The following is a 23,782-nucleotide window of genomic DNA, read 5'->3' on the forward strand; positions in this document are numbered from 1 at the left end:
CACACACACACACACACACACACACACACACACACACACACACACACACACACACACACACACACACACACACACACACACACACACACACACACACACACACACACACACACACACACACACACACACACAGATGCCAAGTCTAAGGCAGCCACAGTCACTAGAGGTGCCCTGACAACAGTTCTTAGAGCAGTTGCCAAATGTATCAAAGAGGTCCGGGAGCACACCGGAGGGCACCAGCACCACACACCAAGGGTAATTATCAGGATGGACAGAAAGACAGATAGACAGACAACCCCATTTATTGAAGCCAAGAGAATGGGAGCAGAGAAAGGACGCAAGGGGACGCAGTTCATTTCGTTATGAAGGGTTCAGAGAGCTGCACGTGGGCTTAAGAAAGCACACATCAGTTTAAAAGGAGATGTCTGCACTTTACATTTTATTACATAACAAAGAGAAAAACAGTCATGCAAAACAAAGACAGTTGACCGATATCGTTCTTGACTCTTGATTGAGTGACAATGTCTCTTCGTTTTCTGCATTTTCCACAACTTCTTTCTGGTCTATTAATTTTGCGCCTTGACACTTAATTACAAAACAGAACTGGTAAACATCCCAACAGTTCATTTTGAATTAGCCAGAGCGGAGAAGCTACTCTAAACCACAGAGGGGAATGGTGTGGGGAGCTTCTGCAACAAAAGGGTAATTGTCCAACAGTCTGGTACATTAACATCTGTAACCTCCATATTCAGTCGGGCTATTGGCTGACGGGGTGACTGACTTGGTTTTCTTGTGATTTGAAAAGCAAACAGTTAATTATATTTCTTTGCTTGCTCTATGTTGACAAAACGCAGTGAAAGCCATTTGAATGGAAATGACACCTTAAAATGCAATGTCTTATGAACAAAGCAAGATAAACTGGCAAAAGAAATTCCCTTGCTACTAAAAGTTGTTGGTCCATTGATAAAGTCTCACATTAGGCACAGTCCTTGAGCCTGCGCCCTAGTCTACAACCATCGACTCTAATGCCTCAGAGCTTTGAAGGCGGCACGCTTCACAGCTCCATGTAAAAACCACTTTGGCCAAGCATTGGCAATCTTATTACTGACTGCAAAACGACTAGCGACTCTACTGGCAAGACATCTGACCCGCTAAGAGTCTTACAAATTCCGTATTAAAATCAATTGGATGGTGTCCCTAAGGCTGTGCCGAGGAGATGAAGTGGAATTTCGATGTGAAATCAAAGAATTGGAAACAAAAGAACTGAGTAACACACAATATTTTCACTTCAGCTTATTAAAGAGTGGAGACGGTGCTTGCTGTACATACAGTATAAAGATAGATCTCACGTTGGCCTTTTCACCCTGTCTATAATCTTCCTGGCTCAACCTCTTCAGCTCAGCAAATCTTTGGATCTCTCGGTCCACTCTCACAACACACATGTGCAGACTCAAACACTCATTAACTCACACACAACCGCCCATAACTGCACAGGGTCAAACCCTTTGAAGGAGAATATTTGCTGATATCTGTCGGGTGGCTAAACCGGCATGGACCACAAAACCAAAAAGGCCGAGTTTCGACACAATTGACCAAATCCACTGAGGGCTGCAGGTTGACCAGGAGCTGATGCTTTCCCTGTCAAACTGTGTCTGTATCTCGGTCTGTGTCTCTTCAGTTTAAATCTGAAGAGATGGCTTTTTCAATAAAGTGCTTCACTCTTTGATGTTTTTAGACATCCATGGGCTAGATTATTGGGATGGCAATGTTAAACTGGAACCAGTCTATCACTTTGGACTGGACTGAAATGTTTTAATAGCATTTAGGTGGATTTCCATTCAAGTTTTTATTCACATTCTTGGTTCCCAGGGGATTAATCCTAATGTCTTTAGTGAACTCCTGACTTTCCTCCAGCGTAATACTTGGACTTTCCGCGAAAACGACAACTATTGGATGTGTCCACCTTATGAGTATGTTTGAAGCGGCAATATCATGAAAACAACATTGAGTGATGTGAAAACATCAAAAGGCAGTATTACCACAAAAATAAAAAAATGTAAGAGAAATGGGATTCACAGCAGTGCGCCTAGAGGTAGACACACTGGAGGATTAAAGAGACCTGGTTTTTATCGTTTGTATATGGAATAAAAGCAGAGGTGATTTTTTTCCTATCAACAAAACGCACCAACAACAAACCTTTTGAAGCCACAATATTTTACAGAAATGATGCACTGAGGCATTTTGCGCTTAATGCTCTTTTGGCATTCAGTATTTGTTTGAATAACACAAAGGAGGGAAAGTCACATTATGTGTTACTTTGTGTGACCAAAATGATTAACCAATATCAACAGCAACAGAAGTCAAATACTGCACTCACTCACTACTCAAACCCTGTACACAAACAAAGTCATCACACAAAATATAAAGTGCATGGATAAGCCCAACCTGGGTGTAAGGGTTCTGAATGAAATTCATTATACAACTTTTATATTCTCTCCCATAAATCCATGTGATTGGTTTCTGCAACCCCAGAGCTAGATCTCTGATTAGCGAGGAGAGCTTTATAAGTATCACACTGGTGCCTCGGCTTCATGAAAAGCCCTGCTGTGTTGAATCTAGGCAGGCAGTGTGAGGTAGAGGAAGACAGACCGAAATCACTCTCAGTAACAATGGCTTACCTTTCTCTTCTTCTATCCACGTAGCTCTAGCTCCTATTTTTCTTAGACTCCGGGGATTCCTTTGTACCATAATAAATACAAATTGAGCACTTTCACACACACTTTTCCTTTGGGAAATGTGACACACTAGACTGGAAAACATTGGCCATCTGTAGGTTTCTCAAGCACTCCCTGTATCCAGTTCATCAGAATGTGACAGACAGAGCCTGTACTAGGGCTGCTCAATTAATCGTATTTTAATCGAAATTACGATCTTGGCTTGCAAAGATTATGAAAACAACATAATCGAAATAAAACGATTTTTTTTTTTTTTTTTTAATTGTTTTTTCAGTTGAATTATACTTAAAGTTCAGGGTAATAAACTGTTAAAAACACACTATTCCATTTTTTTGTTCAATAAATTGATGTTTTCAAAGTAAATGGATAATAATCGTGATATCAATTATTGAGCCAAATAATCGAGATTGTGATTTTTGCCATAATCGAGCAGCCCTAGCCTGTACAACAATGATGCCAACATACTTGATATTGATATCCATGAGGGATGCATCTTTCAGTACCTCACTGCGTGTGAGGATGTGCCCTGTTGAGTTTTTGTTCACGAGATATGAAAGAACAACGAGGTAAAAAACAGGCGAATGCTTTAAGAGCTGTCCGGTGCTGACACCACATTCTTTTCATGAGGACTAACTCTAGCATAGGAAAACACAGGCATAATGTTGAAACAAACAGATTTCTAGTGTTTGCTTCTACATCATGGTGATTTAAGAGGTGGATAAATGAGACGCAATCCAATTCAGACGTACTGACAAGCCACCTGATTTTAACAAAGGAAGGAAGCATCGCACCCAACCAGAGAGACAATGGAAAGGCCAGGACAGGAAAGGTATAACTGAAATAAAATCCACCCTTAACACCCACTCATCCAATCACTGGACAATACTCAACTATGCCCCTGTCATTAATTCAGCAGACAAAAACTGTAACCAGATGTCGTTATTTATTTATAGTATTTAATAGGGGAAAATGCTTCATCTGAATAATACATTTTGTGGGAGAGGGGTGTAGATCTGGGTTTGGGCAAGACAGGGGGGGTCATTGATGAATATTCAAGAGGTGCGTCTGGAGGGACTGTGGTAAACTACCTTTTTCTCTGCCTCTGTGCCCCCTGGGCTTTGTCTGCTCTGCCACTGGCCCAGCTGTGCTGCTCATTTGCTTGGCTCTGGGAGCGGTGGCTAGTTCAATATGGCAAATGCCAGACTATTATATTATTAGCCAAGGCAAAGCTAACCGCGGCTCATTTAGGATCGGCTCCATCTGCTCGCCAGTGTCAGGACACAGAGCTGTCGATCAAGCAGATTGACGTCCTTTGGTGAGCAAAGGTGCCGCCTTCATTAAACCGAGGAAACGACCCTGAGAATGGGAGAATGGAGATGCCAACTGAAACGCTGCCGAAAAGATGAAATATGGGCTGACAGGATCCCTGCACCTACCAAAAGTTGAAAGCACAGACTTTCTCGATCATTAATACAGACAGAATTGAAAGTGTGTGTGTAGGATGCTGTGAGTGTTTTCACTGCTTAATTGGATCAGGGTTATCTGCTTCTGTAAATTAGTCTCTCTGCAGTAATCTTCAGAATCCCTCCCACTTCTTCCATCACTACAGCCAAAATAACTTCATCCATTTGTAACATATAAAGTGAGAAGACGGCATTGAACTCCCAGTTAAATCGCAAAAATAGAACTGTTTCTTTTCTACTTTAGAATTAGGAGGATTAAAGCCATTAGCCAAAAGGCAGCCGCGAATCATAGCACAAGCTTCCAACAATGGGATTTGTAGCTGGAGGCCCACCAGGCAAACAGCATAACTGGAGCCCAGAGATCCTCGGTACTGATACGGTGCAGTTGCTTGGCTGCTCTCCCTGGTTTCATCTCAAGCCAGGGTGGCTTCGTCGGTTTTAGGCATAGCAGAAGTTTCATTGTAGGAATATTAATGTCTTACATTTGTGAAATGTCCTATTCCTCATTCACTTGCCTGGACACTACTCAAGTGCAAAATTGAATTCTTGTCCATTCATGTCTTCCGCTACAAGTTTCTGCACTAAGCCAACACGTTCTCAGTCCCAACCCGTCACTCACACCTCATTCACACCAACGCAACTCCGGTTCAAGCTCCGTGCTAGAGCTTTTCAGGCTCAGAACCGGTTCTTCGGTTTAGCTCCGGCTCTTTTCACACTCCCCAGAGTCCGACTGGTGCTGCGTCATTGTGTCATCGTTTGCGTCATGACGTAACCGTTTGCGTGCCTGCTTCATAAAGCCAAACCGCGCGGAAACCCCTCACAGCTGACACCGACAACAACAACAATGGCCGATTGTGCTCCAGCTTCGTCTGTACCTCTTCGGAAGACCAGATACCCAGTAGGTAGCTGGTCTCTTCAGTGGACCACTGCTGCTTGTTAAGTTTCTCCATCGTTGTGTACAAACTGGATAAAACGCCGGCTTTTTGTTGTTGTTCAGGAGTTGATCCCGCCCCTGCCCCTGCCACTGCCTCGACGTAAGCATGACGTATGTGGTGCGAAAGGCTACATTAATGTATTAAATCGATGTTAATCCATGTGTGTGGTTGTGGAATTAATGGACGTGCCGTTGTGCGATTGTGCAACGCAATCATTTACAAACTCTTCAACTACAACCCTAATTATATTTTAAAACATTTTAGAAGGCCTCACAAAATACTTTAATGTACATTTAAATTTAAATGTGAAGGGATGTGTGGAATGTGGTGATTATTATTCACCCGCGGATCAACAGGAAGTCCGGTTAACTATAATGTCCGTACGCAACAATACCCCATATTGTTGCGTACGGACATTATAGTTAACCGGACTTCCTGTTGATGTGAAATCGGAAAACATTTTAAAAAAATAAAATAATACTTTATTCCGAGTTTGCTTGCTTTTCTCTTTGAAGGTCATCACATAACGGCATTGTAATACACGGTTCGGCTGCATTAAATATTACATATCTGCCGTAGTTCGCGATTTATAGAGCCCTGGTGAGAAGACTTCTAGACAAACAGGAATAACTGCCGCCAAAACTGAATATGTGACGTGGATCATAAATATATCAGCAATCAAACAAAATCTTCAATTTCTCTTCACACAATACGTCTCCTTGCAGTATCAATACTAATTCGGCTGACTTTTATATTCGATCCAATCGGTATATTGGTATATGTACACCATAACGGTGCACAGCTGATAGAAAGGGACACCTGGTGGTTAAAGCACGTTATTGAAATGTATTATTTGTATTATTAGATATTAATAGGAGACACAGACAGACAAACTAATAAGGCTTTATTTAAACATTAAAGAATACTTTAGGTTAAGGTCTTATTTTGAATAAGAAAAAAGCTTTGGGGGTATACATATTAAGCCTGCAAAGTACTAATATATTGCTTTCCTGCAATGCTAACTACTGTATGTTTAAGCAGTTATTTTAACTGATATTATACATATGTATTATACTATTATAAGATGTTTGTAGATAGTATAATAAATGTGCAGAATATGACAGTTTAATGGTGGAGTATACATACACATATTGATAGATGTCTTGTAATGCACTGTTGAGGAACCTGCGACCCAGGTTTTTCATCTCAATAAAAGAACAATAAAGAACACAGAATTATTCAATATAAAACACATAATTTGTGTGATTATACTAAATGATTTACAAATAAACACCACTGCATATTTACAACTGTTACACATGCTGATGTAACGCAAATGTTTCCAACTTAGGATCAATAAAGTATATCTTATCTCTTTCGACTCAACTTCGAGCGATATAATTACCAACAAAGCACTTGTATACTAATAAAGGACTGGCTTATCTAAAGCCAGTTGAGTAGCACTTGTTTTAGCTCTATGAAACCTGATGTACTTATATGATTCTGTTTTATTCAAGTTTGTATCTTGTTGGTCGAACGCACTTATTGTAAGTCGCTTTGGATAAAAGCGTCAGCTAAATGTAATGTAATGTAACGTAAGATGATCGATGGCTACTGCCATATTTGCCTCTGACCCTTGACAAGTGCATGTTTCAGGCTTATCAATTAACAACAGGAGGGGTCACAGACATAAGGCCAGCTAATAAATAAAGCTCTTCTGACCTTAGTTGGCATGTGGGTATATAGTAATGCTGCCCATTATGGGCACAAGCAATTTTCACCCATTTATTAATGATATGTTTTACATTTGAGTGTTTCCTATCCCCTAAACCTCCAGGGATGTTCACAGTTTAATACTGGCAACTTCTTATTATGGGAAATACAAAAACGTCTTTTAAAACTACAATTCCCAGTATAGACGTGCCATAGAGCATGTTGCAAAACACACAATAGCCAGCATGTGTAGTTCTGGGGACGGGGTGGGGGAGAGTGGGACGGGGTGGACCCGTTCAAATCCAGTTTTGGACAGTCTGCCGTGGTTCCATCCTATTTCAAAGTGTTGTTCAACGCTCGGCGTAACCCTCGGCGCACACTCAAACATCCAAATACAGAGCTTGAGGACTATCACGGGGTTTGTAAGCGGAGAGAATACTTACTTTCGGGTGTAAAATTCTCGAAAGCAACTAGGCTACTATGAACTGCTCCGACCCTCGGTCCTGACGGACTCCAACTTGTGTTTATTAATCAATGCTAGTGGATCGCCGGAGCTGTTAGATTAACATTAACATGCTTATTGTAGTTGTAAGTGCACTGACTTGCGGCCTGTAGCACCGTCCTTGATGGAGCATATGTGTGGGCTGGACCTGTATTTTACAGGAAAGGAGTAAGCAGAGAGTAGAGTAGTTGTCGATTCTTGTTCTGTTTTCTGTGAATATCTGCCTCACCCTCTCAGATTTTCAGTTGCGCGCGCTACTAAAGAGACGTGTTACCATGGAAACCAAACAATGGTGTAGCTGTATTAAAGTCCGAGTGGAAACAGTCGTGTGTAAATCTGATTTTGTCAGAAATCGGGATAAATGCGGGAGAAATATGACCCCGGGAGGAAACCGGGAGAGGTCAATGAAATCGGGGGTCTCCCGCGAAAATCGGGAGGGTTGACAAGTATGGGAGGGACCCTGACCGACCGTCAATATTTGACGGGTTGGGAGTGAGAACGTGTTGACTAAGCTGAGCGCAGCCAAGCACAAAAGGCACATTATTGAAATGTGTGACAACGCAACCTTGTGCAAAGAGCAGATAATTCTGTAAAATTCTCCCAGTATGTTACCTCCTTCTCTTTCTTTAATTGTTTCTGCTGAGATGTGATGACTGATGGTTTCTAATCTGCTGCTGGCCCTGACCAGTTGGAGCCCCTGAGAAGCAATGAACTTCTCTCTAAAAGGCATATTGTTCATCCATTGTAATGCCTCATCATCACACAGATGATGTGAAAATGGGGGTAGTGAAGTGGCAATACCACAGAAAGATATACCTCTTCTGAGAACAATGGTGTTAACAGTAGAGACTGCGATTCGGTGCAAGAGTGATAAAGTCGAGCAGAGCGAGGCGAGAACAAGAAACAGACAGATGAGAGGAGAGACAGAAAGACAAACATAGAGACCTTGTACAATTATGCATGAGAGTGCAAGAGCTTACATTTTAAGCTCTTGCACTAAAAGAGCAGTACAATCTGAAGACACATCCAATTGACTGAGCTTTATTTACCAACACAATTCAGGAGCAACAAAGGTGACCAGCAGCTATCTCTCACACATAAACACACACACAATAAATACACATGGCTGCTCAACCAGTGAGGAGGCAACGTTTTGTCCATAGTCATTAATGGGCAATAATAAAGCTGGATGTGTCCTGATCTCTTCTGCAACAGAAGCTTCTAATCCATCAGCCAGCCTTTCTGCAAGTTCTGATTCACTGTGCCAACACTAAGGTCAAATGGAGGATCACATGTGTGTGTGTAGGGTGATAGGAGGGATAAACTATCAGAGAACAGGAGTGTGGGATCAATTCCACCAAAGACAGCTTGTAGATATTAGAAATGGGTGTGTTTCACCCATTTGTTTGCAAATACCAGACAAATACATAGAAGAAAAAGCTATCAGAGTGCAAAAGAGGGAGCGGAAGAGACTAGTAACCATTGCATAACTGCTTGGTTGAATCTCTGCTTAATTTCCCAGGGGGTCATGAGCAACTCCGCTCCTACCCATACGCTGCCATCCTCTATTTGACAACATGCCATCGCTCAGAAATATGAAGACAAGCAGACGAAATGCAAAGTCCAAAGTTGTTTTCTTTTCCCCTCTCCCCAAAATCAATCATTGCAATGGCCTGACCTCCTCCACATGAATCAAGTAGCCTAGAGATGCTAGTTCCCTTAAACAAAAACAATGGAGGGACCCATTTAAGGGTTAGTGCCATCCAAGATAAAGCTTGGGTTGCCCTCTCTGTTCACTGACAGCCCTGCGCTGCCCAGCCAACAGCTCCCTCTGTCCCTATCTGCCTCACCTGAAGGCTTACAGCAGGAAGACAGGGGTTTGCTACAACAGGGGGCATGATGGTCATACAAGTCTGGACCCTACAGTGACCTTGTTAGACTAAAACGTTTCTGTTTTTTTAGATGCTCATCATAACTGGCTTCCCAACAAAGAAGAAAAGAGGGAATCGTGCTTCAACCTGCTATTGCTTGTTAAAGGTTGCAGCATAACCGGACAGTCATTGCATGCAAAGGGGGAGAACATTTACAAAATGTTATGTTTCTAATGGAAAAGCCTTATTTACATAACACAATTATATATTGGGGAAAAAAGATGAAAAAAAAGTGTCTTCCATAAAATCTAATATATTAAATTGAATGTCCAACATGACAAAACGGTAAATCTCTCTGAAAACGAGCCTCATACGACATATAAAGTGATTACAGGAATAAATGACCCATACTCTTAAGCTACACACTCGAGTCTCTGAAGTGCACTTGTAATTCTGATAATAGCCATGGGTTATATCTTTGTCTTAGTATTCACAAGCTCATTTCCAATTCATCAACATAAGCTGTTAACACCATATTCCTTTGGTGTATGGGAGTTCCTCAACGCTCAATTTATTAAATATGCAAATTATGTCGTCAAAATGCCGAAAAGCAGCTTTTCAAAACTCGCCTTCACCTTTTTAGACGAGGTCCGGTCCACAGGAATGTAGAGCGATACAGCAGCCTGACAGGAGCGTCGGTCTGATACGGTGAAGGTGCTATAGCGCCACAGATACGGAGAGCTGAACCATCCAACGACGCGTAAAAAGCACTTCAAGTGCGGCAGAAAACGAAGCAGATTCGCAAAACTGATCGGGTGTCGCGGGGTCTCTTGTGCATGCAGGGTATGAATGTCTCGAACAGTGTCCGCGTTTCTTTCGGAGAGGAGCCGCGATGAGTGCAGAGCGCGAAGTGGTGCTCACCTCTCCAGCAGCTGAGCGCTACTGAACAAAAGAGTCCTCCGCAGGCTCTCTATTCAAATAGCAGGAGAGGGACGGAGGGGGGGAGGAGGACCGGAGGGAGGAGAAGGAAGAGGAGGGTGCTTTTTAGGTTGACGTAAAGACCCGAAGTTCCTGCATCCATCAAATCGCAAAACTTAATTCAAAAGCGCCTCTTATAACTACATTTACGCAATCTAGCTGTGTGAGGAGGACCCGCTTATGTGTCATTGTTTGTTCAGTGTGATAAATGATCTGATGCGGGACACAACACCCACAGAGACATAATCCCGGATCCCCTGCTGTAATGTATGAGACATGAAAGGAGGGAGAGGGTTTGTTTGGACAGACATGATTTGGCATTTCAGCCACTGCAGGCACGATAATCCCGTTCTGCCTCTGTCTAAACGCTATAATTAACAACCTAAAATTACCTTGTGTGGCAACGACCTGAGATTTACTTGCCATGGGCTAACATCGCCTTTCAAATTAGATTTACCTAATGCTGAAATTGCCACGCTTTTAGTTTGCAGGCTTGAGCAGCAAAAATACACTTTTTTAACCTGAGAATTTGACTGACATGACTTGATTTGACTTTGTATGAATAGCCCTGAATGTGCATGGCAGATTAGATAAAGATGATTATGGTCCTTAAAAAGTGCACTTGCACACTGGTGCCTAGTCTTTTAAAAAATCTTGCAAAAGTGGTGTTGGTATTTGTTCATAGACAGTGTGAGCGACCCACCGCTTTGTTGCATATAAAGAATAATGATCCCCCACGAGACTCCGAGCCCCTTGCAGGCAGATTAACGCTTTGTTCAGCATAGTTGTATAATTTAAGCAGAGCATGGGCTGCTTTCATTATTTTTTTGTTGGTCTAACATTTCTTTCTTTATGCTATAAATGTATTTTTACAAGCAGTGTTCTTTTTATAGCTTGAGATGAGATGTTTTAATGAAGGTTAGTGGAGTGTAAACAAAAGAGTGCATCGGTGCAGCCTCTAAAGACTCGAGGAGCTGTCTGTGGTGCTGAACCCGCTTAGTGTAGCAATATAAGTGTGCGTTCACATGGAAAACATGTGTACGCCCAGGGTATACCTCGAATAGATCATCGCCAGCTCACTCATAAATGTTGCATGGTGAAATGTCATCCATCATATTAGTTTCAAAAGGCTCTTTTTGACTATAAACAGTCTTACCTGGGTAAAAAACAAAAGACACCAATTTCAAACAATGTCCTTTGGTATTTAAAAATAACATCTTCTTAAGAGTCAACATGTTTTCACTGTAGAACATTTTGTTCCAGTAACAAAAACACCTGATTATTTAGCATATATTATAGTAAGTAAAGCAAACACAGCACAAGTTACCCACTCACATGGATTTATAAAATACCAAAAGTAAAACTGCACTGGTGAACTATGTGTGTAAGACAACAATATAACAACAATGTACTGTCTATAGGGTCTTTACATTTATTCTGACATAAAAAGGATTCCTATTTAGAACACAACTCTATAAATAAACACACAACCAGCGGAACATTTCCAGAAATGATACTAAAAACTGCAGCCTGAAAATGCACCATATAACGAGCAATAACACATTGAATTGATTGCATTTTCAATCTCACATATACAACAACAACAACAACAACAACAACAACAACAACATTAAAAGGACTTCTTTTGTCAATGAGTCTGTTAAACCAGCCTAAAGCTAATGGTTATGTACCTGAACATAAAATGGTGCAGCAAAAGTTGATTCCTAATGACTTTGTTCTCCTGAACTTCTGTTGGAATGTTCTCTTGATATGGTCCATGGAACTGTTTTTTTTAATCTAAAACAAAAAGCTACCATAAGTAAGCAATTGGAAAGCAAATATATTTGTAAAAGAACAATAAGAAATACGAACATGTGATATAAGTGCTTAATGCTGATAACATTATATTCTATGTTATTTAGGCATCTATCGTACGCCGTTATGTAAATACTTTGCTGACACATATACCTTGAAATTATTCAAAGAAGTCAGCAGGTTGTGATGACCGCAGGTTCTCTGATTGGCTTTTCTAGAGGTGATGACCATGGCACTGAAGCCTGCTTTGACACATGCATGTAGTCCAGCCCCAGGCAACAGCTAAAAGGTCAAACACTCTGAACAACACTTATCCTGTAAATAGAAGAGTTATGTAATCAGGTGCTGTTCCCTTAAGTGATTATACAAAACAGAAATAGTATAAAAATAACAGCAAACAAAGGGACTTAAAAACATGTGTAATGTACAGTATTCTCTTATTCTGGCCATAGTCAGCACTTGCAATGCTGCATTATGGTCTACAGTTTATTCAAAGCTTTATTCGAGCAGAAACAGAAAATTAGTGAAGCATGTTATTCAGTTACTGAACGTGAAAATAATGAGTATTTTTTAAGTTAAAAAAAGACGGTTTTGAGTCGATTGTTCAGAAAAAGGAACAATATCTAGACTGCAACATTAAACAATACATTGTAGAAAGTAATGCTGTAGCCTGCTCTTGACACATCTTGAGAAAACGGTTCACCAACCACACGGTGAGAATCATAGGAGCATACAGAGTGGTACAGTAGAGTGGTATTGCTCAGGCTCTATTGAGCAGATACATTGATTTAAGATAACTTGAGATGCAACTTTACTAACCACAGTCGGGAGAGTTTTTAAAGGCGCATCTCATCGCTTTGTGCAATCATCTGATGTTTTCAGACCCTTCGTTGAGGGCATAATTGCTGTGTTGCGGGGGCAGCTGAAGTCCTCATCCTGTTCAAAGCAGCACATGAGAGATAGTTACACTCAAACTAACGTTGGCCGTGTGCTTGAGTCTGACTTTGGCATTAAAGACAGACTCTCCAGTGGGCTTGACACCAAAAGGACTGCAGCGCCCCATCCCTAAGATTGTGCTTATCAGATCTCTTCACACACAAAATCTTCAAAAGGGCAAGACCTTTTCATGATGATGATGATGATGGTGATGGTGGAGAGGAGATGAAGACCACTGAGACAGTGCATTCTTTCTCGCTGCTTTTCACTTCCCGGGATGACCAAAAGGCAATCATCTACAAGCAAGGGAGTAAACACAGAAGCAGCTTATATCGATCCCTGGGCTTTATAGCTCTGAGTAAATGTGTTTATGCTGTGTAGCCACTACATTATACTCAGATTAAATACATATTTGATGTGGAGGCTGGAGCTATAACCAATGCGCTGCTTGGAAGCATCCTCTGGCAAGAGTTTATTACATTTTGTTAATACCTTAATTAGGCACACCATAAGATAAATTAATCCCTGGAGAATTCTCTTTTAAAACATCGTCCAGCCACCCCTGAAACCCAACAGAATAATTAGACCTACAGTAGCAGAGGAATGGGTTTGTCCCAGAGAGGATTTTAGAATAAAGTTGACTCCTACCTCCTCGTCTGAGACAGAAGCTGCGCTTTTGTTTCGCTCGAAGATTAAATTATGAAGGCGTAACAATCATAAAGCCCAAATCAGCTTTAATGACAACAATAGAGCATTTCACATTCCCGCTAACTTCATGAAAATAGCTCCAGATACAGTATGTAGGCGAGGATCTCAAATGTAGGTGAACAAAGTCATCAAAACAATGCACAACAAAGCCATGACATTCATTTATAATAGACATAAAGATATATTTGTTAGTTGTTGACTGTTGTTTGTTTTATGTCTGTGAGGGAGCGGATAGAATAAAAACAGTCAGCTGACGTAGAGACGCCCAGGGAGACTGCTGCTCTTCAAGCTTTATTTTCACTTTTGTTAAACAAATCTCAAATGCTGTCTTCTCTGCAGCCTCAATCAAACGGAACAAATACATGAGCGAGGGCAAACACCTAATGATTGAGCTTTATCTTCAAAACTTGAAAGCAATAAGGACTCGATAAGACTAAGAATGAGTTAATATACTGTATATATATATATATCTTTTTGAATTAAGTAGACTTCATATCAACAACACATGCTAGAAGCTCTCGGAGATTAAACTAGGAAAAACAGTGTTTTGAGCAAAATGCTAACATTAGCATACTAACATGCTCACCCTGACCATACCATTACAGGATGTTTATCAACACTTTATCTTGCCATCATGCTCAAATCTGCTCAATACAGTTACACTAAAAAGAGTACACTAGTGGCTAATGGAAATGTGATACCTTTGCAGGTATTTTGGTCATAAACCAAATCATCTATAAAATGAACTTTGGGGGATTAGGGATCACCAAAAACACAACATGTCATAATAGTTAGGACCTGAGTGTGTTTACTAATGTCCATAAGAATACATCAGATAGTTGTGGGGTGTTTTTAATCAACATATGTACTGCTAAGAAAAAAATGGGGTCTCCAAACTATATAAATAGTTTTGGTAATCCATTCAAAAAAGTCAATGTCAATCTCATTGTTTTACTAGATGAAAAGTCAATGAATAACCAAAGCAGGGTTCATCCTCTGGGGACCATTAATGTCTCAGGATATATGCAGGAATCCTGAAGTGAGATGTAAGACCTTTTAAAACCTTTTTTAAGACCCTTCCCATACATTTTAAGACCTCATCGCCACTTTGAGTTTTAACCGGTTACATTGGCGACACACTTTACCTCACATTTACTACAGTATTGATTGTCCTTCCTCCTTATCTTCCAACCATTTGGACGCAGACTTGCTTTTCCCCATAACGATGTTTAACAACCGGCGTAAACGGACCTTCGCGCGCTATCAAGCAGTGAGCGTGCGATGTCCTGTTCAGATGACGTCAAATCCAACGGGATGCCATAAATAAACTACACAGAATCACACTACACACCTACGCAATGATTACATTCAGGTAAACTTTAGAATACAACCTCTTTGGACAATTCATATACTTATTGAAAACAAGCTACAACATTTAATACCTTGGAAAATGCAGTTTAATACTTTTTAATAGCCTTCATTTTCGCTAAATTGATTTATCAACTTTTAATACTCTTAAAGACCCCCCGCGGACACCCTGTGTCTGGACCAGAGTCATGGAACAAAACACTAACATGGCTCAAAAAACACACTATCTGTTTTAGTGAGTTTAAATATGTTTTGTTGACACTCTGCGGCTCCCAATTACCCGAACAAATCCTTGCATTTTGGAAACAAATGTATAATTTACATAAGCATCCTGAGGAGCTGATGTTAATCTTTTGCAGGGCAAAAGACAGACTCACACCATCTGCCTTCATTTAAATAAAACTAAAAACATATTGATGCACATTCAGCCTGGGTAAACACACATTTAAATGGTGGAAGAGGTTGTCCTGGATTGCAATGCGTTTCAATATATGTGTGTATATTTGTGAATAGACTTAATCATAATTGCCTAAATTAGACATGTGTTATTTATTTTCCATCGACACAATGAACTGGCCTCACACAGCGTACCATTTGTTTATGATAGTTATGTTGCCTGAAGCCTATTCTCTGCTTGTACTTTTCTCTGGGTGGCTTGCCTGCTAAGTACTAAACAAGGTCAGTGGGAAAAAAGCAAACCAACCTTAACACAGAAACAGATGGAGATGTATTTTAAACAGGGCACTGAAAGGTGCATGGGCTCCGTGCCAATAATTGTAGGCGTTTATTTTTTTAATTGTTGGCTTTTTGGAATCCTTGGAGAAACTTGTGATTAGCAATTCAACAGAGAAATGGATTCCTGGGTTAAGGTTAAAAACTGTAAACGTGTGTCAGAGACAAAGTGAGGTAAATGCGAGTATCGAACGTGAGGTTACTCATGGTGCCGATGCAGATTTTCACATCTCACTAACCCATAAATGACTGCCTTAGCACTAACAGCCTATCGACAAACTGCATTCCCTCATTGGCCATCGAGGAGGATGACCGACTGCATGAAGGGTTGAAATTGCCTGATGGAGAAAATAGAAAAGAAAGGATGGGGGGTGGAGAGTGGTGTATAGGATGTAAGGGGAGGCAGACAAAGAGGGGGGGAACACTGGTGGGGTTTGAGACCACGGCACCGGGAGGATCAGTGTGGAAAAAAACAAAGAGTCAGCAGACCGGAGAGGCTGTAAATGAGGGATTAATGAAGCCGTGCAGGTGGGAGCAGGTGATCTATAATGAATGAAGCTTAGAGGGGAGGAGACGCGAGGGTCTTAGCTGGGCTTTTATTGGTCTATAATAAAGAGATGACCAATCAGAGAACCCCTGGGTGACCTGGTGGAGGGGCAGGGGGCAGGGGGCAGGGGAGGTTTGGCTTTGTGTTTAATGATGTTCTAAAGCAAATAAGCACAAAGCAGGGATGTGCTGAGAGGGTTTAAAATAATGGCCATTATTAATGTCCTGCATTTCTCTCCCAAAGCAGCTTACATCAATGTGCTATGTAGAGCAAATGAAGAGGGGTGGACAAAATAATGCAATCAGCGATGAACTGTAAAGCTTTAAAAAAATGTTTTTGAGTTAAATCTCAGTCTCATTTCAATTTCAAACCTTTATTTACTCAGGTGAATCCCATTGGGATCATTGATCTCTTTTTCAAGGGTGACCTGCTGGGTCCATGGACGTGTTTCTCTCCTAACTCTCAGTTTCTACAGTCAGCAGTCACAGGCCTGATATGTCCATAATTACCCACAATCAATTATAAAAGTTGGGAACATGTGCACAATTGTAACCTTTAAAATGTTAAGGCAAGGCAAGTTTATTTATATAGCACCTTTCAACACAAGGCAATTCAAAGTGCTTTGAACACGAAAGACATTGAGAAAATGGCATTTAAAACAGTTATTCAAAAGCAAAGATAATAAAAGAAACATTAAAAGAAAAAATACATGGATAAAAGTTACAGTGCAGTTTACGATATTAATAATTCAATTAAAAGCAGCGGAAAAAAGAAAAGTCTTCAGCCTGGATTTAAAGAGTTGCAGCGGACCTGCAGGTTTCTGGGAGTTTGTTCCAGATATTTGGAGCTTAACAACTCAACGCTGCTTCTCCATGTTTAGTTCTGACTCTGGGGACAGAAAGCTGACCAGTCCCTGAAGACCTGAGAGATCTGGATGGTTCATCATTTAGCAGGAGGTCAGAAATGCATTTTGGGCCTAAACCATTCAGTGCTTTATAAACAGCAGCAGTATTTTGAAATCAATTATTTGACACACAGGAAGCCAGTGTAAAGACTTCAGAACAGGAGTGATGTGATCCACTCTCTTAGTGTTAGTGAGGACTCGAGCAGCAGCGTTCTGAATCAGCTGCAGCTTTCTAATAGACTTTTAGTGAGACCTGTGAAGACACCATTGCAGTAGTCCAGTCTACTGAAGATACAAGCATGGACAAGTTTTTCCAAATCCTGCTGACATTAGTCTTTTAATCCTAGATATGTTCTTTAGGTGATAGTAAGCTGATTTAGTAACTGTTTTAATGTGACTGTTGAAACTCAGGTCAGAGTCCATGACTACACCTAGATGTCTGGCTTTATCTGTTGTTTTGAACATTGCAGACTGAAGCTCAGCGCTAACTTTTATACGTTAAGTAAGAAACTTAAATAAATGCAGTTGCTTATGGGAGATGTATCGAAAGCAATATGAAGAAAATGTTAAACTGGATATATGACTTTTAATTTCCTTTGAAAACAGAATAAAGGAGTAGATGGTGAAGTACTCTTAACGGGTTTTCTGTTTTGGAACTGAATTGTGTATCGAGAATCATAGAAACTCGCTGGTCTTGGTGCTACGGTATATCTAGTATTGTGACATCCCTTAATCGAGATGGTCACAAATGAAAAAGTGTGGAACCTCCTTCAAAGTGTGTCCTATACACTCCTTTCACCTCCACTTAATTCAATGCATGGTTGCAAGATAAAAATGTGAGTTAATTGATTTAGATAAACATTTTAAGTTGCAAACATTCATTTATAAGTTGTGTTGACGTAATAATGTTGGTAATTACATCAACTTAATATTGTGTGTAATTTGAACTCTGATTTCTGCGTTAATTGACTTCAAACAAAATTCAAGTTGTAGTAAGTAATGCAATTGGCTTGATAACTTAATTGTTCTACACCTTGAGTTAAGGATTTCAAGTCCACTCCCACTTAACATGCCTGGACAAGTTCCGACAGTTAAGACAAATAGAAATATACAAAGGACATTTTAAGGTGGGTGACATCTTCTGTCATTCAAATACAGTAGATAGCCTTGTAGTTGCACTGTATAGGCAAATTGCTGTTTGACCTGCTGTTATGTGAGAGGATACAAAGTAGTAGAGGCTACTGTGAGAGTAAAAATACTTTGGTTACTATTGTGATATCTCTTTTTTTTCAAAATGAATCTCGGTGAAGTAGATCAAGGACATGCTTCTAGAGGTAGGATCGTTATTTAGAGTTGTCATTGAAATGCAAGTTGTTGGCAGTCACCCATTCAGAACATATTAATTTAGGTCATTTCTCTTTTTTTCCTTTTTCAAAAATAGCACAATACAATTGAAGTACGTAGAGAACTATAGCCATCCGCTGCCTTGTCGTGTACCTTGGAGAAAAGGAAGAGGAACCTTTTCAAGGAGTTTAGCGACGTAATTCAAAATCTTGAAATAACATAAAATCCATACACAATGTAAAAACACAGGACAAAAGCACTGCTCTCTGTCAGTTACATTTTGAAGCATATTGCACTTTTGGCAACACCCCAATCAATAATATCTTAGCAACGTTCAACATGGATAGGTGTTGACAGCAATGGCATGGGAAAAGGATTGTGTACAATTTGAAAAGTGGCTTCAGCTCTTCACTTAACCAGTTCAAATATTGTATAGAACCTGCAAAAAAGATGAGAAGGTACACTAAAACTTGCACGGTTGTGATTGACTAAATCTGTCCACATGCATTTAAACACTAGGCAAAGTACTCGAAACCACCTCTGTGTGTCTTCAGGACCACATTGCCATGGTGACACACACATGCAGACTCAATAGGTGAAAACAATACCAGCGTTGCTTTAGCAGCTGGTAATAATAGCTCTGAATTAGCGAAGAGTGACAGTTTAAAAAGTATGCAGTTACCTAGTTCATTATCTCTAATGAGCTAACCTATTATTTAATGTGCTTCAAAAGGACATGAATATCGCCTTCATCAGTGACCGGTCCACCCCAGGATCTGACCATACGATGGCAACCATCGTGGTCGAGGGAAACAAATGAATGAGCAAGCATTCTGCGTTAAATGTGTTCATACTGTTTGAAACAATGACTGTCGGCAGTGTAAACATCTTTGTTACATCTTTTGTAAAGATGTATGTGTGTAATCTGCAGATTGGTGGCCATTGAGAGTTTGTTACTGTCGCTTTACAAAAACTTTACAGATTTGACATATTAGGCACTGGTTTTAAATATGCAAAGGCCTCTAACTTCGTTGTGATGGCAGCATGTATTTGCTGTGTCCCCATTTTCCATGGTAATATGGCTAATGTGTTTATTTATTATTTGTGGGGCAATTTAAATGTGTGTTATTTACCTTTTTTTTCAAGATTGAAATGAAGCTCAGCGCAAGTTCTTTCAGGAAGACTGGGTGTATACATTCGCTCCGCAGCTGCATATAATCAGCTCATCACAGGCGTTCTCTTTAACCTATTACATTTCACCTCATTCTCCAGCAGCCAATCAACGTGCTGCAGGCAAACTACAAAATGGTTCTCCTCTCTCCTGCAGTCAGCTGTGATTTCAGGTGTTCATGCACCTTATCATATGGCATGTGTCAATAAATGTTCAAACTAAATGAATTCTCTCCTGATTGAAACATCATGTGTTGAAATAAACAACTGCAGTTCAAAATAAAAAGTGAATTGCCTAAAATGTTTGTTGTGGAATCAATTAAATTCTTTCTTTAAAGGCAAAAACATGAACAAGCTAAGAAAAAAAACTATTGAATACAATATATTTGGAGCAACTTAATTTATAAATGGTTGTCAACTTAAAAACGTGTGTTCACAATGATGGTAATTAAGTACATACAACTTAAAATTCCTTTTAAATCCTTTGGTAAAACTAGTCGGAACAACTTAATCTTTTGAGTAATCAACTTCAAAACGTATGTTTATGCTACCAATTATTAAGTAAGTGGTAATTAAAAACACCTCTGATTGTAGAGGAAAAGCCTTCTCCCCTAACTCAAATAACTTTGTTGCTTTAAGACAATTTCATTAGAAGTTGTCTTAACTCAATAAACATCGATGCAAACTGTTGCGTTGATTTTCTTTGTTGAGCCAAGGCATTTGTTTTTAGAGTGTATGAATAAGATCATGGCCTTGTGGTTTAAAGTTTAGATTATTTTTGTTTAACTATTATTTCCAAAAGAAGAATTAAGCTTGAAGGAACACTGAATATTTTGCTGACAAATCCAAATCCAGCAATGTTATAGATGATAGACTTGTCATGTTTCAGCATATTTATCCAGATGGGTCTTATGGTATTTTAAACGGTAACATCTTTCTCAATTTCGAGGGACATTTTTGTATCGACTTTATGGTTTTTATCGGCGGAACTTTTTATAAAAACAAGCAACAGTTCTCGCCCCTTTTTTTCTCGTCAGCCAAACAGATGAACAGTACGATCAGACAAAAATAACACCCTGTGCTTAAAATGCTGAACTATAGAACCGTGAATCCCTGGAAATAGACTCTGTGTCATTGTAAGAGAAACTCAGAGATCAGAGAACAACGTGCAAACTTTCTTTATATTTTGATTCAATGTGCGCCAAGCCGATATTATCTTGTGCCCTTGTCAAAACAATTACATGTTAATGAGGCTTAATAGCATCAGTCATACCACAATGAATGCGGACCCATTGGAACAAGAGGATTAGGAGTGTGTTTCTTTAAAAAATGTAGCGTAAGGGGTTTTACGATATATTGAAGAGTTCCTAAAACAATTACTCAACCCTGTAGTGATCAATCTCATAAATTAATTGTGTTTATTTGTGCTGACCAAACTCAATTTAAAAACAGCTGTGAGCAGAGAGGCAATGTCATGATCAAAGACTGCTCAAAACTAACAAGTCTAAACTAAAGCAGGAGATGCTTGGCTTCAACAGCCGCGACCCAGAGACCCCTTCCTCTCCACAGTATGTCCCATCATTTTATTGTTTAAAGGGAGCCTTGTCACCCAAACAACTGCCCCATTGGAGAGGGCAGAACCTCCTCATCCTCCAGCGTATGGCCTTTAAATGGACATGTGCTTACTGTTACAAACATAACAGTAAAGAGGAGAGTTCAGTGAAAAGGGCAGTAATTGTGTCGGGTCTGTCACGGTCCAGTGGCTGGGAGCTTGATAATGAATCGAGAAGGTTTGGAGAAGACAATGGAAAGATCTGGGTCCAGTGTTTCAGTTTTCCTTCAGGATATCAACACACTCGTCAAGCCCTCTTTGCATAAGTCTAAGCTGCTGCTGCCCATAATGAAATTCTAACTATTTAATAATGTAATATATGTGTGATCAGTGGGCATTTTCTGGCAATTGGTTGTACAAATTGTATCTTGAAGGGATTGCAAAGTAGCAGCTGTTGGTATTGAAGTAAAGTCACCGCAGTAGTTTGCATAATTTTGTGGATTAAGTACAACTTGCATATGTTGCACTGCTAACCATCTTCTTAAGTATTTTAAGACTGGTTTCTTGCATTCCAGATGAACAGTTTCAATTGAATTTAATATGCAGATTTATTTAGGAATATGAAATTCAGAGAAATTCAACCATGCAATTTACTATGTTGTTAAATTAAAACTGCTTATTTAATCCAGATTGTTTCTTTATCAACGTCTGGTTTGAGTAGTGCCCCTCATACGGACATACCCACAAAGACCCAACCCATTTACAGCTCCCCTCAGATCTACAGAGCATGTTAGCATATTTAAGTTTATTATCTTTAGATGTATGGCCGACAACTTCAATGTTTTTCGTTTGCTCTCAATAATTTTCCACCAGATATTTCTCTCAAGAGTGGAGACCGAGACAAAGCCATGGATACAGAAAATACTGAATTGATGTTGACTTAAGTGTGATGTGATTGGAAATAAACCTTGAAATGAAGGCTAGTGTCTGTGGGATGTGTAAACAAATAAATGTCAACTTTAAACTTTACAAAGTGATAATATGTTAATGTTGTGTTATGACTTCAGGGGCAATGCACACGTAGTGCCTTTATTCAAAAAGTGAAAGGACACTGTGGGTGACGGCAATCCACCTGCAGAGAAATGTAATTTAATAAAGGTAATTGCCAGATTTGCATACGTTTGCCGAGGTTTGATTACTGACAACAGTGCTAATGAACAAGGTGCCATTCAGTAGCTGACTATCAAATCCTGAATGTCATAGTATCCCCAAAACACCAAGCAGAGTGTAAAACGGAAACACAATATTCCCTGTGATGGATGGCCTATCTGAAGTAGTTTCTTAAGTTATTAGTCTCTAATTTACATATGGTGCTGGATGCACAGACTGGAGAGTAGTTATTTAAAGTTATGGTTTAGAAAATGGCCAGCAGTATTATTAAATATACATGATGAGCCTTTAATCCGCTGAAATCAGCCAAACCACAGTCTAGGTACTTGAGTGGTTTATTTTCATACCTTTATTATATTTCATTAACCTAAAATAATTCTAGAATGAGAATTGCATTTAACAAAGCTTCACTGAGGCATCCTGAAGCGGCGAGAGAGTAACGCTAACATCATGTCTTTTAATGGAGCCAACTCTTTTTTCCCCCTACAGTCAGTCAAAAGCACTGCCCTGCTATAAATCATCATAATGAGGCATAAATCAGCATTAATTAGCATATGGGTTACGGGCACACAGTAAGATACATAACTGCATGTGACATATATTCTCCATTATTGACTTGCATAGAGTAGCAGCAATCACCACCTCATCCCTCGCTCTACGCCAGCTCATCATGATCAGCAATCAGTGTACTGTGGGACTTGCAGACGATGTGTGCCGCTGTTTAGTACTGCAGAAGACTTTTTCACAAACACGGCATTGACTCTGATTAGGTAGAGGGTAAGTCAAATGTGTCTAAAAAGATGTGATAAAAGGGAGTAAACACTAGACAGTATTTAGCATTGCTTACTGCACTGAACATGCTGGCAGTAGTTCAGTTAGGCTCCAGGGAAAAAATGCTTTTGTTATATAAAAAGGGTGATTTTTTTTTATACAATTCTTTAACTAAGTGAGGTATGTCCCTTCATCATAGATTTCCTGTGTGAACTTTTCTCTCTTTCTTCTTCTATCCTTTCTCCCCATCCCCACAGGGAGCTCAGTCAATGTGTTTTGAGTGTCGCCAGTCAACAAGGACGCAGTTCTGTCAGTGACGCTTGGGTGCTGGACGGCACACACACAGCCCATAGAGGCCCAGCAGTGATCTGTCTGCTGAAGCGTCTCCAAATGCCTCTCGCAGTCTGCCACCCGGCACAATCAAGCCTCCAAACGCAGCGCAGCGCACCCCCCTGCCGTGGCTTTATCTGAACAGACAGCATGTGTAGATGGACCAGCGCAAGGAACAATTTGTACAGTCGGGGGCCAGAAAAAGAGTGGATATGAATTTCAGCCCGAAGGCCTGATG

At 40.1% G+C, this 23,782-nt stretch overlaps 1 protein-coding gene and 1 long non-coding RNA gene across 4 annotated transcripts in view; both read right to left on the reverse strand.

The window, feature by feature from the left end:
* ncanb (neurocan b) overlaps positions 1-10,150 on the reverse strand; it is a 148,640-nt gene extending 138,490 nt beyond the window's left edge. Inside the window, exon 1 of the mRNA XM_079679761.1 lies at positions 9,855-10,150. The gene's annotated coding sequence lies outside the window, so the exon portion shown is untranslated. The remainder of the gene's footprint in view (positions 1-9,854) is intronic.
* A 1,352-nt stretch (positions 10,151-11,502) lies between these two features.
* Positions 11,503-23,782, reverse strand: part of LOC307017413 — a 36,250-nt gene continuing 23,970 nt past the window's right edge. For 2 of the 3 annotated variants that reach the window (XR_013802179.1, XR_013802180.1), the window contains 3 exons: positions 13,133-13,244; positions 12,832-12,948; positions 11,503-12,327 (listed from right to left, as the gene is read on the reverse strand). This is a non-coding gene — a long non-coding RNA (uncharacterized lncRNA). The remainder of the gene's footprint in view (positions 12,328-12,831; positions 12,949-13,132; positions 13,245-23,782) is intronic. The other variant, XR_013802178.1, reaches the window with a different exon arrangement.

This window comes from Notothenia rossii (assembly GCF_949606895.1).
Source record: "Notothenia rossii genome assembly, chromosome: 1".
NCBI classification, from domain to species: domain Eukaryota; kingdom Metazoa; phylum Chordata; class Actinopteri; order Perciformes; family Nototheniidae; genus Notothenia; species Notothenia rossii.